The sequence below is a fragment of the Rhinopithecus bieti genome, unplaced genomic scaffold (genome assembly GCF_001698545.2).
Source record: "Rhinopithecus bieti isolate Rb0 unplaced genomic scaffold, ASM169854v2 scaffold_30965, whole genome shotgun sequence".
NCBI classification, from domain to species: domain Eukaryota; kingdom Metazoa; phylum Chordata; class Mammalia; order Primates; family Cercopithecidae; genus Rhinopithecus; species Rhinopithecus bieti.
The window spans coordinates 173,193-188,054 of record NW_016813425.1 but is presented as its reverse complement, the minus strand read 5'-3'; the positions used below and the strand labels follow the sequence as shown (position 1 = coordinate 188,054).

Here is a 14,862-nt window from a genome sequence, read left to right as displayed (position 1 = left end):
AAAAAAAAAAAAAAAAAAAAAAAAGTGACACTAAAGGATTGCTTGCCAGGGAAAGTTTGGTTAAGTATGAAGTCTAATTATTCCAATTTAGCAAACAAAACCTTATCTGCAGTCATGTTACTTTAATCAAAAATAAAAGTGGGCCTGAAGCTACATCTTTCTACTACTATAAACCTAACATGAGCAGTTTAGTTTCAGCAAACACCACCATCTGTCTCATCAGTGCTGCCAATTTTAATTTTTATTAGTTTTATAGTTTTGTTTGTATTTCATTTGTACATCTTGTATTGGATTCAGACACCAATAACACTAAGGAATTTAATATTATGTTTGCTCATATGTATGTAACATTATATTAAAAATAGCCTTTATTTATTTTTGTCAAGACGTGGTTTCACTATATTGCCAGGGCTGCTCTCAAACTCCCTAACTAAAGCCACCTTCCTGCCTCCACCTCCCAAAGTGCTGGGATTTCAGGTGTGAGCTACTGCACCTGGCCAAAAAATAGTCTTAAGTCACAATTCTAAGGTGGACATTTATTTTTCTTTATAACCGTCCAGTTAAATATTCAAATTTGAATGGGAATGATACAGCGAAGATTAGCATGGTCCCTGGGCAAGGATGACATGTAAATTCATGAAGAGTTCCATATTTTAATAAAATCTTGAGCTGATGTTCACCTCAAAAATCCATCCATCAATCAATACTCGATTTTGAGAAAACATTGCCTGAAGTTGAACATCCTCCCAAGATCAGAGCAATTGTCTCAATCAGGTGTTAGATGTGAATATGAATGAAAGCCCCAAATCTTCCCAGATGTATTTTCACTTACTGAAAAGGAACCTTATGAATACACATAAATCTGTTACTTTGAGAAGTGTGAAAAAGCTAAGTGCAGTACTTCTCATCAAGTGGTCATGGAAATGGCAGCGTGTCCGGAAGAGGCTCTATTAGGCAGAACTGACCTTGACAGCATTCTCGACTTACCTCTTCAGATGCAGCAGTCCTCAGCCTGAACATGCACAGAATTACCTGGAGAGCTTAACAGGTTCTCAAACTTCTCTTCCAGAGATTTTCACTGGGCAGTTCTAGAATGAGACCCAGGGATATGTATTTATAGTAAACATCTCAGAAGATTCTGACTGTGAGGATACATGGACCACAAAATTTTGAGAAAAATGCCCTCATGACTCCTGATTTTCATGGCTTCATTCTGTCCTTCACTTTATTATTTATCTATTTATTTGTTTGTTTATTTATTTATTTATTTATTGAGATGGAGTCTCATTCTATTATCCAGGCTCAAGTGCAGTGGTGTGATCTTGACTCACTGCAACATCTGCCCTCTGGGTTCAAGCGATTCTCCTGCCTCAGCCTCCCGGGTAGCTGGGATTACAGGTGCCCGCCACCATACCCAGCTAATTTTTGTATTTTTAGTAGAGACGAGGTTTCACCATGTTGGCCAGGCTGGTCTAGAACTCCTGACCTCAAGCAGTCTGCCTCCCTCAGCCTCCTAAAGTGCTGGGATTACAGGTGTGAGCCACCGTGCCCGGCCTGTCCTTCACTTTAGATCCCAGATCTTTTTCAAAGCTGCAAGCTTGTTTTGTCTGCAAGGACTCCCTACTGTACAAGGTGAGGCGGGAAGAGGTCAGCCATTCTATCTTGCTATTCTCTTCATCGTTATAAATCCTAAACCACACTTTCTGCAGAACATTCTAGAATATAGCAGTGCCTTGGGCTATTTTGTTTGTAACTAACTAGAAGCAATTTTCTTGCTTTCAGGTTTAAAGATTCAAATACCAAATAAGTCAACTTGCAGTTGAAGAATAAAATGTGACCAAGACTCATTCTCTATCATTCTAGTTATTTTTTTAAAGTCTTAAACAACATAAACAATCGACACAGTCTTACATTTAGTGATTTTCTGAAATCTCCACTGAAGTTTCATACATACACAAAAAAGCCCTTGCTTCGTTGCTTGCAAAATAGATGAATACCATCATGTTAGGCCAAAATAATTAGTCCAGCCCATGCTTAGTGGTTAATATTAATATAAAACCCCTACAACTCAATATTAGTCTCAATATAAGACATCAAAAACCTAGTGTTGGCAGGGAGCAGTGCTTCACACCTGTAACCTCAGCAGTCTGGGAGGCCGAGATAGGTAGATCTCTTGAGTTCAGGAGTTTGAGGACAGTCTGGGCAACATGGTAAGACCTGCCCCCCTTATCTTTACTAAAATTTAAAAAAAGATTAGCCAGGAGTGGTAGCATGTGCCTGTTGGGGCTGAGGTGTTGGGAGAATCGCTTGAGCCTGGGAGGTGGAGGTTGCAATGAGCCTAGATCATGCCACTGCACTCCAGTCTGGGCAACAGAGTGAGACTGTATTACTGAACCAAACAAAACAAACCTAGTGTCACTAAAAAAGACTTTTAAAAAGTGTAAAATTCAGGCCACTTCCTAAGCAAACATTGCTGAGGAAACCAAAGTGTTAGTTTGATTTTCTTTTTCTTTTTTAGAGACAACGTCTCACTGTGTTGCTCAGGCTGGAGGGTGGTGGCATGATCACGGCTCACTGCAGCATCAGCCTCCTGGGCTTAAGTGATCCTCTGGCCTTGGCCTCCTGGAGTGCTGGGATTACAGGTTTGAGCCACACTGCACCCAGCCCTAGTCTGATTTTCTTTACTTTACTTTTCTTTTTTTTTTTTTTGAGAGGGAGTTTCACTCTTGTTGCCCAGGCTGGAGTACAATGGAATGATGATCTCAGCTCACTGCAACCTCCACCTCCCAGGTTCAAACAATTCTCCTCCCTCAGCCTCCCAAGTAGCTGGGATTACAGGCATGCACCACCATGCCTGGCTAATTTTTTTGTATTTTTGGTAGAGATGGGGTTTCGCCATGTTAGCCAGGCTGGTCTTGAACTCCTGACCTCAGGTGATCCACCCACCTCGGCCTCCCAAAGTGCTGGGATTACAGGCGTGAGCCACCGTGCCCGGTCCCTAGTCTGATTTTCAATGGGTATGTTCCTCCACTGCCAGTCCCCACAACCCATTGCCTGTTAAAACACAAAGCATTTATTAGAAACAAAAGGTTTTTCTAGGAAGAGAAATATTTTTTAGCACTGGGAAATGACAGGGTCAAGGCTTACCTGGTAGCAAAAAGCTCTGGGGCGGTGATTTTTAGTCCTAGTTCAGCTCTTGATGTCGATTTGACTGGAGGAGACTTGGGTTCACTGCCCGATTTCCTGGCTGTGAGCCTAGAAGAGCAAGCCCCTTGCTTTTCCAAGGAATCCAGCGTGTGGCACATAAAGTGATGGTGAAATAACAGCCTTGCTGTTTGTGACAGTTCCTGCACCCCTTCTGATGGCCCTGCCATTCAGATTATTCACCACTTGTTTATTCTCACTTTCTTTCTTTATTTTTCTTTTCATTTATTTATTTATTTTGAGACAAGGTCTCACTCTGTCACCCAGGCTGGAGTGCAGTGGTGCGATCCTAGCTCACTGCAGCCTCAAACTCCTGGGCTCAAGTGATCCTTCCACCTCAGCCTCGCCAAGTAGCTGGGACTACAGGTGTGCACCACCATGCCTGGCTAATTTTTAAATTTTTTGTAGACACAGGGTCTCACTATGTTGGTCTTGAACTGCTGGGCTCCAGTGATCCTCCCACCTCAGTCTCCTAACGTTCTGGGATTACATGCATGAGCCACTGTGCATGGCCCTATTCTCAATTTCCACACCTTCTCTAGATCGTGCCCTATTCCCTGACCTCCCAAGTCTCCTGGCTGCAGTCTCTGCTAGTGCACCCACCGAGCAAGCTTTTCACAAACATGACTCCTGACTCCCCAGTTCCCCTCCTGCCCGAGCGTTCTCAGGCCTGGCTCCTGTTGCACAGAGCTCACCTCCATGCCTCTGCCCGTGCTGTCCCTAGACAAGCCCCCCAGCCAGGTGGCTCTCAACCTGGTGGCCTCAGTGTGGTCTTCCCGGTATGAGGCTCACATCTCTCCTGACTCCCACCCACCCATCCCTCCCAGGGGCACCCCGTGTGCACTGTAATAATGCCCCTTGTGTGTCATCACTAGGTCATGGCCCTCCTCAGGGCCTGGGTCTTCCCTAACTTCCTTCGAGTTCCTAGTGCTCTGGGCACAGTGCACTCCTCCCCGCTCTAACCCCCATGATAATTAGAGGTGAGACTTGTCATTCTTCAGTGGTTTGGCCTGTAAATTTGGGTTGACGAAAGATGAGTTGAATGGAAAAGGACACAGGTTCAGGAAACCTAAAAATACCCTGAAAATCCTGATTTTTTCCTCAACCTTTCAAGTATCTTATTTCACAATGTCTAAAGATCAACTTACTGGCCGGGCGCGGTGCTCAAAGCCTGTAATCCCAGCACTTTGGGAGCTGATGCGGGCGGATCACAGAGGTCAGGAGATCGAGACCATCCTGGCTAACACGGTGAACCCCGTCTCTACTAAATACAAAAAACCTAGCCGGGCGAGGTGGCGGGGGCCTGTAGTCCCAGACTACTCGGGAGACTGGGCAGGAGATGGCGTAAACCGGGAGCGGAATAAGTTTGACAGTGAGCATGAAGTCTAACAGAGCAACTACACTCCAGCCTGGGTGACAGAGCAAGACTCCTTCTCAAAAAAAAAAAAAAAAAAAAAAAGATCACACTTACTTCCCAAGGTTTTTTCTGGCTAGATTCCTTTTTTCTTTTTTTTTCTTTTTTTCTTTTTTAGATGGCTCTGTCACCCAGGTTGGAGTGCAGTGGTGCATTCTCAGCTCACGGCAACCTCTGCCTCCTGAGTTCAAGAGATTCTCCTGCCTCAGCCTCCCGAGTAGCTGAGATCACAGGCGTGTGCTACCATGCCCAGCTAATTTTTGTATTTTTAGTATAGATGGGATTTCACCATGTTGGCCAGGCTGGTCTCGAACTCTTGACCTCAGGTGATCCACCCACCTTGGCCTCCCAAAGTGCTAGGATTACAGGCGTGAGCCACTGTGCCTGGCCAGATTCCCTTTTTTTTTTTTTTATCAATAAACATTTCACAATGCCACAAACACCATGAACTAAAAATATCATTTTAGCTTAGTATTTGTCCTTATACTATCGCATTTTATATTTGGGAGGTGAAATGGTTTGGATCTGTGTCCCCGCCCAGATTTCATGTCAAACTGTAATCACCAGTGTTGGCGGTGGGGCCGGTAGAGGCGATTGGATCATGGGGCAGAATGGCTTACCACCAGCCCTTTGGTGCTAGTTCTCGCAAGATCGGGTTGTTTTAAAGTGCGTGGCAACTCCCCTCTCTGGCTCGTGCTCCTCTGGCTGTCACTTTCAGTTCAAAAATGAACTAATACAAGAGGGTATCCATATAATTCATTATTGTATATGGAAGCAGTAACATCCCACTAATGGGGCATCATAGGGAGGGGATACATCCCCTCTAAATGACATTTCTGGATAAATGAAAATGACCACCAGTCCTTTGAAAATTTCACTTTTTTTTTTTTTGAGACGGAGCCTCGTGCTGTCACCCGGGCTGGAGTGCAGTGGCGTGATCTCGGCTCACTGCAACTTCCGCCTCCGAGGTTCAAGCCATTCTCCTGCCTCAGCCTCTTAAGTAGCTGGGATTACAGGCACCCGCCACCATGCCTGGCTAACTTTTCGTATTTATTTTTTAGTAAAGACGGGGTTTCACCATGTTGGCCAGGACGGTATTGAACGCCTGACCTCATGATCCACCTGCCTCACCCTTCCGAAGTGCTGGGATTACAAGCGTGAGCCACTGTGCCTGGCTGAAAATTTCACCATATTTGATGGAAGTCTTGGTTTTTTAAACAACAAAATTAGGTATGACAATACTTACATAATTGAGAATCAATGGATGTCTTTCTGAAATAGATAGATGCCTGCCTCCTTGTACAATGAAAAATCAACATAACTTTTTTCATGGCATCTCCAAAACACCACTGAAAGCCTCGTGATTGAATATTGTAATAATCTAGTACTAATTTTGCTTCTTGGAATTCTTGTCTCTCAGTAGTAGATTGCCAGATGATACTTTGTCCTGTTGTTTTACTTGCTAACATCTCCTAATGTACTGCTGCTCCTTGGCACCATACCTGGAAACCAGATCACCAAACTTAGGAGTTAGAAACATGCTCGTGGACGGTGGGGGAAAATGTCAAATGGTGCAGCCATTGTGGAAAACAGTATGGCGGGTCTTCAAAAAGTTAAAAACGGAATTACCACATGATTCAGCAGTGTCACTCCTGGATATAAACGCCCCCCACCCTGAAAAATTGAAAGGAAGGTCTTCAATATTTGAACATCCATTTTCATACCAACATGATTCACAATAGCTAAAAGATGGACACAGCCCACGTGTCCATCAATGGCCAAATGGATAAAGAAAACGTGGTATATCCATGCAGTGGAATATTACTCAGCCTTGAAAAGGAAGGAAATTCTGACATGCCACATAGATGACCCTTGAGAACACTATGCTAAGTGAAATAAGCCAGTCACAAAAGGACACATACTGTGTAATTACACTGATATGAGGTACCTTGAGTTCTCTTGTCTTCACAGAGATAGAAAGTAGAAGGTGGTTTCCAAGGACTGAAGGGAGGAAAAGTGGGGCATTGTTGTTTAATGGGTATAGAGATTCAGTATTGCAAGATAAACTAAACTGTACACTTAAAAATGGTTAAGATGTTGGCTGGGCGCGGCAGCTCACAACTGTAATCCCAGCACTTTGGGAGGTCAAGGCAGGTGGATTGCTTGATCTTAGGAGTTCACGACCAGCCTGGCCAACATGGCAAAACCCTGTCTCTACTAAAAATACAAAAATTAGCCGGGCGTGGTGGCATGTGCCTGTAATCCCAGCTACTTAGGGGGCTGAGGTGGGAAGATCACTTGGACTTGGGAAGTGGAGGCTGTGGTGAGCTGAGATTGCCCAACTGCACTCCAGCTTGAATGACAGAGTGAGACCTTGTCTCAAAAAACAAACAAACAAATGAAAAAACAACAAAAAGAGACATTAAATTTTAAGATGTTAAATTTTATGCTATGTGTATATTGCCACAATTAAACATAAATTTTGAAAAAGGAGTTAGCATACATTAATTCATTCAAAAAACATTTCTTTTGTGTTTATTATATATCAGACTCTGTTCTTGGCAGCAGGGATGAGGGGCTGAACAAAACAAAGTTTTGGCTTTCATAGAACTTGTGTCCTAGTATATAGTATATGATAGCAGACATAGCTTTGCTGTCCACCCAATCAAGTGCATCATTTCAGGTTATTGGTTTTCATAAAATAAATGTATTACCCAGAAAATCTGCAACTTGACCCATTTCAATGACGAATATATCTGAAGTTTAAATATCTTAATTCTAAAACAGCATAATGATTACAATGTTTTAAATCAGGCCAGGCATGGTGGCTCACAGCTGTAATCCCAGTGCTTTGAGAAGCTAAGGCAGGAAGGTTGCTTGAGCCCAGGAGTTGGAGGCTGCAGTAAGCTATGATCATGTCACTGCACTCCAGCCTGGGTGACAGAGCAAGACTCTGTCTCTAAACAATAACAAATAAATTTTAAAAATTGATCTATCTCTAATCTCTTTTGGATGTGGTTTTGTTGTTGTTTGTTTTGAGACAGAGTCTGGCTCTGTAACTCAGGCTGGTGTGCAGTGACACAATCTTGGCTCACTGCAGCCTCTGCCTCCCAGGTTCAAATGATTCTCATGTCTCAGCCTCCTCAGTAGCTGGGATTACAGGCACGTATCATCATGCCCGGCTAATTTTTTGTTGTTGTTGTTTTTAATTTTGAGACGGAGCCTTGCTCTCCCTCGCCCAGGCTGGAGTGCAGTGGCACGATCTCGGCTCACTGTAGGCTCCACTTCCCAGGTTCATACCATTTTTTCTGCCTCAGCCTCCCAAGTAGCTGGGACTATAGGTGCCCACCACCATGCCAGGCTAATTTTTTTTGTATTTTTAGTAGGGACGGGGTTTCACCGTGTTAGCCAGGATGGTCTCTATCTCTTGACCTTGTGATCCATCCGCCTCAGCCACCCAAAGTGCTGGGATTACAGGAGTGAGCCACCGCGCCCAGTCAATTTTTGTATTTTTAGTAGAGAAGGGGTTTCCTCTGTTGGCCAGGCTGGTCTCAAACTCCTGGCCTCAAGTGATCCACCTCACAAAGTGCTGGGATTATAGGCGTGAGCCATGTCTCCCAGCCTGCAATGACCTAATTTTTAACAACAGATGATCACACGGAAAGTTATTTTAGAACAATTTGTTTATCAGTTAGACTGCCAGCTAAGTCATCTTCTACTAAAGTTACTTCGGGCACTGAGAAATATTTTCCATTGTTTTTTTTTTTTTCTGATGTTTGTGGAGAGTTAGAGTGGCCCCAAAGGATGACCTCCAGATAATAGGGACATGGCATATATCCTAATGAAGAATGTGAGTGCCAAGAGGTTTGTTTTTCTTTGCTTGGATTTTAATAACTACTGGCTAAACATCAAACATAAGAAAGTACTTGAGGCCGGGCATGGGGGCATGCACTTGTGGTACCAGCTACTTGGGAGGCTGAGGCAGGAGAATTGCTTGGGGCCAGGAGGTTGAGACCAGCCTGGGCAACATAGCCAAGCCCCGTTTCTAAAAAAAAAAAAAATTTTTTTTAATTAGCAGGAGCTGGGTGTGGTGGCTCATACCTGTAATCCTAGGAGTTTGGGAGGCTGAGGTGGGAGGACTGCTTAAGCCTAGGAGTTCAAAACCAGCCAGAGCAACAAAGTGGGACCTCATCTCTACAAAAAAAAGAAAAAAACAAGTGTGCTGGCATGTGCCTGTAGTCCCAGCTACTCAGGAGACTGAGATGGGTGGATCACTTGAGCCTGGTAGGTTGGGGCTGCAATGCGCTATGATCATGCCTGTGAATAGCCAATGCACCCCAGCCTGGGTGACAAAGCAAGACCCTGTCTCAAAAAGAAAAAGAAAAGAAAAGAAATTAGCAGAGTGTGGTCTTGTGCATATAGTCCCAACTACTGGGGAGGCTCAGATGGGAGGATCACTTTCAGCCCAGGAGTTAGAATCTGCAGTGTGCTATGATCACATCTGTGAATAGCCACTGCACTACAGCCTGGACAACATATCAAGACCCCATCTCTCTTTAAAAAAAAAAAAAAAGGTACTTGATGAAGCCAGATTGGCTATGACACTAAATAACATTGTAAGGGATATTATTGGGATATTCAATATATAATGTGCTTGGATCCCCCAACACATATATGACCTTTCCCTATTCTGTTGGCATCATGCATCTGCTTCAGGCAGGATTATAATTTTTGTGTCAAGAAGGCAAGGCCAGGCACAGTGGCTCATGCCTGTAATCCCAACACTTTGGGAGGCCGAGGCAGGTGGATCACCTGAGGTCAGGAGTTCAAGATCAGCCTGGTCAACATGGTAAAACTCCATCTCTACTAAACACAAAAAATTAGCCTGGCGTGGTGGTGCACACCTGTAGTCCCAGCTACTCAGGAGGCTAAGGCACAAGATCAGGCCACTGCACTCCAGCCTGGGAGACAGAGTGAGACTCCGTTTAAAAAAAAAAAGAAAAAAAAGGCAAAGAGAAAGAGTAAATGTTTGATTTTGCAAAATAGGCTTTTGAAGAGATAGGGTTTTCTAAATTCCAAGTGTTCCCTCTTTATTCGAATTAAATAATTAATTAAAATTTTTTTTTTTTTGTTTTTAGTGAAATAGGGTCTCTGTCACCCAGGCTGGGGTGCAGCAGTACAATCATAGTTCACTGCAGCCCCCAACTCTTGGGCTCAAGTGATCCTCCTGCCTCAGCCTCCTGAGTAGCTGGGACTACCAGCATGAAACACCATGCCCAGCTAATGTGTTAACTTTTTGTAGACATATTGCACAGCCTGATGTTGAACTTGTGGCCTCAAGGATCCTCCTGCCTTGGCCTCCCAAAATGCTGGGACTACATGTATGAACCACCACACTAGGCCCCAAATGCTTTTTTTTTTTTTTTTTTGAGACAGACTCTCACTCCTTTGCCCAGGCTGAAGTACAGTGGCATGGTCTCGGCTCACTGCAACCTCCGCCCCCCAGGTTCAAGCAATTCTCCTGCCTCAGCCTCCTGAGTAGCTGAGATTAAAGGTGCACACCACCACGCCCAGATAATTTTTGTATTTTTACTAGAGACAGGGTTTCATCATGTTGACCAGGCTGGTCTCAAACTCCTGGCCTCCAGTGATCCGCCCACCTCTGCCTCCCAAAGTGCTGGGATTACAGGTGTGAGCCACTGTGCCTGGCCTCTCCCTCTTTATGTTTTGAGACAAACTTGGCTGGGTCATAGATTGTTATAATGGCCTTATGTTTTTGTTGTTGTTTGAGACAGAGTCTCACTCTGTCGCCAGGCTAGAGTGCAGTGGCGCAATCTCAGCCCACTGCAACCTCCACTTCCCTGGTTCAAGCGATTCTCCTGCCTCAGCCTCCCAAGTAGCTGGGATTACAGGCACGTGCCACCATACCCAGCTAATTTTGGTATTTTTAGTAGAGATGGGGTTTCACCATCTTGACCAAGATGGTCTCGATCTCCTGACCTCATGATCTGCCCACCTGGGCCTCCCAAAGTGCTGGGATTGCAGGCGTGAGCCACCATGCCCAGCCTAATGGCATTATCTTTAAGCAATGGATGATCCTTTGAAAAAAATTTAAAGGAAAACAGCAATTTACTTCAAACCAGAGTGCAAGGGAGTTCGTGGAAGCAGAAAGGAAAACAGGAAGAGCCTTTCCCTTCCACGTCTGAGAACAGAACTTTTCTCCTCTAGCCAAAGAATGCTGGGTGGGGAGGATGTCCCATGGGGAGATGTCTGATGGGTCAAGAGGACAGATTTTGGAGATTTTCTACAACTTGCCTGGTGTTTTTCTCAAAGACTCAGTAACCACCTTTGGAATTACATTCGTGTTTATAATTTTAAGTTCAACGCATTACATAATCAGTGTCAGAATTCGTTATTCAGGTGGCTCCTGTGAGCCTGCACCCGACGCTCCACTCCTACCCCCATCTGGCTTCCCCGGCACATGGAAAGGTTTAACGCAAAGGATTCTTTCCTTGAAGAGCACGCATTGTTACTTTTTAAAAAGCATTAAATGTGCTATGTTGTTTTAAGGAAGTAAGAAACATTTCTTTTAGAGAAGTGATTACATCTCATATAGGGCTCATTTTGGGATCATGATTTAAGGCAAATCCAGACTGAGCACGGTGGCTCAAACCTGTAATCCCAGGGCTTTGGGAGGCCGAAGCAGGCGGATCACTTGAGGTCAGGAGTTCAAGACCAGCCTAGCCAACATGGCGAAACCCCGTGTCTACTAAAAATATTACAAGTCACTACTAAAAACAGAAAAAATTAGCCAGGGGTAGTAGCACAAGCCTGTAATCCTAGCTACTCAGGAAGCTGAGGCAGAAAAATCGCTTGAACCTGGGAGGTGGAGGTTGCAGTGAGCCGAGATTGCGCCACTGCACAACAGAGCAAGACTCCATCTCAAAAAATAAAAAAAATTAAAAAAATAAAAGAAAGAGAAATTCACTGGATTTAGGATGTCATTTCGGTTTCTTTATCAATTTGGCTCCCTCTAGAGGTCAGTTAGCAAATTTTAGTCAGCGCGACTTAACACCTTCGCCCTCTTTTAAAACAGAATAATTTATCCTAGGAAGGTTTTGGGGGAAATGATTGAAATTTATTAATAGAGTCTATTTTTTTAGCAAACATTATATTTAATTTTTGCTTAAAATTACTAAGGCTGCCAGGTTTACCAAATAAAAATACAGGGCACCCAGTAATATCTAAATTTCAGATTTTAAAAATAAGTTTTTAACCTAAGAATGTCCCAAATACACTAATCTGGCAACTCTGTGTATCTCCATATATCTGTATATAGAGACATACACTATATATTACAGTATTTTACTCCTTATTTGTTGAATGAGGATTCTGAGGATCAAAACATCCAACTCCAGCCTCTCATTTTCCCACATTCTCATAGCCTGTTCTTGTTTTATCATTCTAAGTTTTCTTCTAAGATCTCAAAAGAAATCAGATCATAGGTCTGGTCAGATAACTTGATTTTAAGCTCCAAAGATCCTGAGATACTGAAGGAAACCAAAATATTTCACCCCAAAATATCCTTTGCTGACATATTTTGAGATAGTTCTTCAGAGAGCCAAGCAGCCCTGCAAAGCTGTCGTCTGCGTGGAACTTTGCCTCTGTAAAGCAAACCTGCATCCTTGCAGCCAGGCTCTCTGAGGTCCTCCCTGGTCCAGATCTAGGAAAGATGAACTGAGAGTCTGACATCTCTCAAGATCTGAAAGGAATATTTCCCACCTCTTCTCTCTGAGGGCTGCTACCCGTGAGGTTTCAGCTGCATAACAGGACCACCTTTGCTAGCCAGGCATCCTCTTCTCTCCCATCCATAATCTATTTTGCCACCATCACCTGACTTACCACCATAACCTTTCTGAGGCCATGCTCTGAGGTCCCATTCTTTCTGTAATCTCAAAATGGTAGAAAAGTCTGGGCCCAGTGGCTCACGCCTGTAATCCCAACACTTTGGGAGGCCCAGGTGGGTGGATCACTTGAGGTCAGGAGTTCAAGACCAGCCTGGCCAACATGGCCAAATCCCATATCTAATAAAAATACAAAAAAGTAGTAGGGTGTGGTGGTGGGGTAATCCCAGCTACTCTGGAGGCTGAGGCACGAGAATCACTTGAACCTGGGAGGTAGAGGTTGCAGTGAGCCAAGATGGCGCCACTGTACTCTAGCCTGGGCAACAGAGCGAGACTCCGTCTCAAAAAAGAAAAAAAGGCAGAAAAGCTTCTGTGCTCCACTGGGAAGCTGGGGTAATCGCTCCGTGATTTTCCCCTGTGCGTGTTAATAGATTTGCATGCTTTGTCTCTTAATAATCTGTCTTTGTCTGTTGATGTTCAGCAAACCTTCGTGAAGTTTCCCTTGGCCCCTATAGTGTTGGCATCACAGACAGGATATTAAAGCTGCTCTACTTTTCTGGAAGCCACAGTCGAGGGAACCCAGGACCTGTCAAAGCATCAGAAGGGTAAGAAATTCCTACCAGCCAGCCTCCCGGCCTCTCTCTTCTGCTGTCAAGCAGACAGCAGAAAGCACTGTTTGTCTCTTTCCCCTTTCCTAAAATCTTGATTAACTGGAGAAAAGGATTTGTGTGTCTAGTCTTGGGTTAAGTAGCGATTCTGGTGTACTTTTAGGCATGAATATTCATATCGTCTGATCCTTTTTCTCTCAGAGTCTTTTCCATTCTATTTTGTTATGGATCTGTCATAAAGAGGGGTGCCATAGGGTAGAACATGGACCTAGAACCCCCAGAAGCGCACTGTGCCAGCTGGTCCTGCAGTTTTTTTGTTTGTTTGTTTGTTTTGAGATAGAGTCTTGCTCTGTCACCCAGGCTGGAATGCAGTGGCGTGATCTTGACCCACTGCAAACTCCGCCACCCAGGTTCAAGTGATACTCTTGCATCAGCCTCCTGAGTAGCTGGGATTACAGGCATGCACCACTGTGCCTGGCCAATGAGTCCTATTTATAAGGTGCTTTTGTTGTCTCAACCTTGCTGCCTGGTTAGTCCTGGGAAAGTCCAATCCCAGGAGGGCCTGCCTGGTGTCACAGCTTAATAGGTGTGTGACTGGCGGGCCCCCACAAATTTGTGGGATACTAGAGGCACTGTATGTAAAAACCATCCTTTATCATCTGTGGCAACAAGAACCTTTTGCTGCCTTAGTCTATTCCTGGGGGTGAATTTGTGAGGATGGGGATCGTTGAGGCTGCCTGTTCTATGCCCTCTCTAAGAAGCACCTCTTGTTTATTGGTAAAAACTTAATTGAAACCTGGAAAATTACCTCCTGGGCATTCCATGAAGAGGTTTATTAGATTGAGTTGCTATTTGTGTAAGTACATCTCAGGAAATTTTTTTTTTTTTTTTTTTTTTTTTGAGACAGAGTCTCGCTCTGGCACCCAGGCTAGAGTGCAGTGGCTCGATCTCGGTCCCCTGCAACCTCTGCCTCCTGGGTTCAAGCAATTCTCCTGTCTCAGCCTCCCAAGTAACTGGGATTACAGAGACGCACCACCATACCCGGCTAATTTTTGTATTTTTAGTCGAGACAGGGTTTCACCATGTTGGCAGGCTGGTCTCGAACTCCTGACCTCGGGTGATCCACCCACCTCGGCCTCCCAAAGTGCTGGGATTACAGGCTTGTGCCACCGTGCCTGGCCACATCTCAGGAAATTCTAATCATCAGTGGCCAAAAGATTGATTCTTTAAATTACAAAGGCCCCTAAACTAAAACTATTTTAGAGACCTTTCATTCCAAACAAGTGCCTTATTTGCGTTTAAGGAAAGATCAAATTAAAAGAAAGGCACTCATAGTATCATGGCTAGCCTTAGACATTTTCCTAACAAAAAGTTCAGAACACAAATCTGACAGAAAACAAAATTAAAATCCTTTGTACACTCAAACTGCCTGCTTTGGATTCCCTGCAGAATTTGTAGTGGCAGCCACTCCACCTTGTGGCCTAGGAGTTAAAATTCTGTGCTTTCACCACTGTGGACTGGGTTCGATTCCCAATTAGGGAGCTACTTCCTTTTGGTTAAAAGGTTCAAAACCCAAAATATTGGCTGTTTTCCTGGTTGAAATCTGATAATAAGAGATTATTTTCTCTTATTATCTCAGTAAGGGCTTCAGCTATGTGAGACAGATAAACTTTAACCTGTTCCATTTACAGAGACACAGTTTAATCCACCTGTCCTTTTAAACTAGTGAGTT

At 44.1% G+C, this 14,862-nt stretch overlaps 1 protein-coding gene and 1 long non-coding RNA gene across 5 annotated transcripts in view; one reads left to right on the top strand and one right to left on the bottom strand.

Annotated features, from left to right (window-relative positions):
• Positions 1-4,049, bottom strand: part of CCNY (cyclin Y) — a 322,018-nt gene extending 317,969 nt beyond the window's left edge. The window contains exons 1-3 of one of the 2 annotated variants that reach the window (XM_017848398.1): positions 3,900-4,049; positions 3,148-3,255; positions 988-1,088 (exon numbers count right to left, since the gene is read on the bottom strand). The gene's annotated coding sequence lies outside the window, so the exon portion shown is untranslated. The remainder of the gene's footprint in view (positions 1-987; positions 1,089-3,147; positions 3,256-3,899) is intronic. The other variant, XM_017848399.1, reaches the window with a different exon arrangement.
• LOC108512880 (uncharacterized) overlaps positions 1-14,862 on the top strand; it is a 119,771-nt gene that overhangs the window by 89,554 nt on the left and 15,355 nt on the right. For all 3 annotated transcript variants that reach the window (XR_001880729.1, XR_001880728.1, XR_001880730.1), the window contains one exon: positions 13,004-13,127. This is a non-coding gene — a long non-coding RNA (uncharacterized LOC108512880). The remainder of the gene's footprint in view (positions 1-13,003; positions 13,128-14,862) is intronic.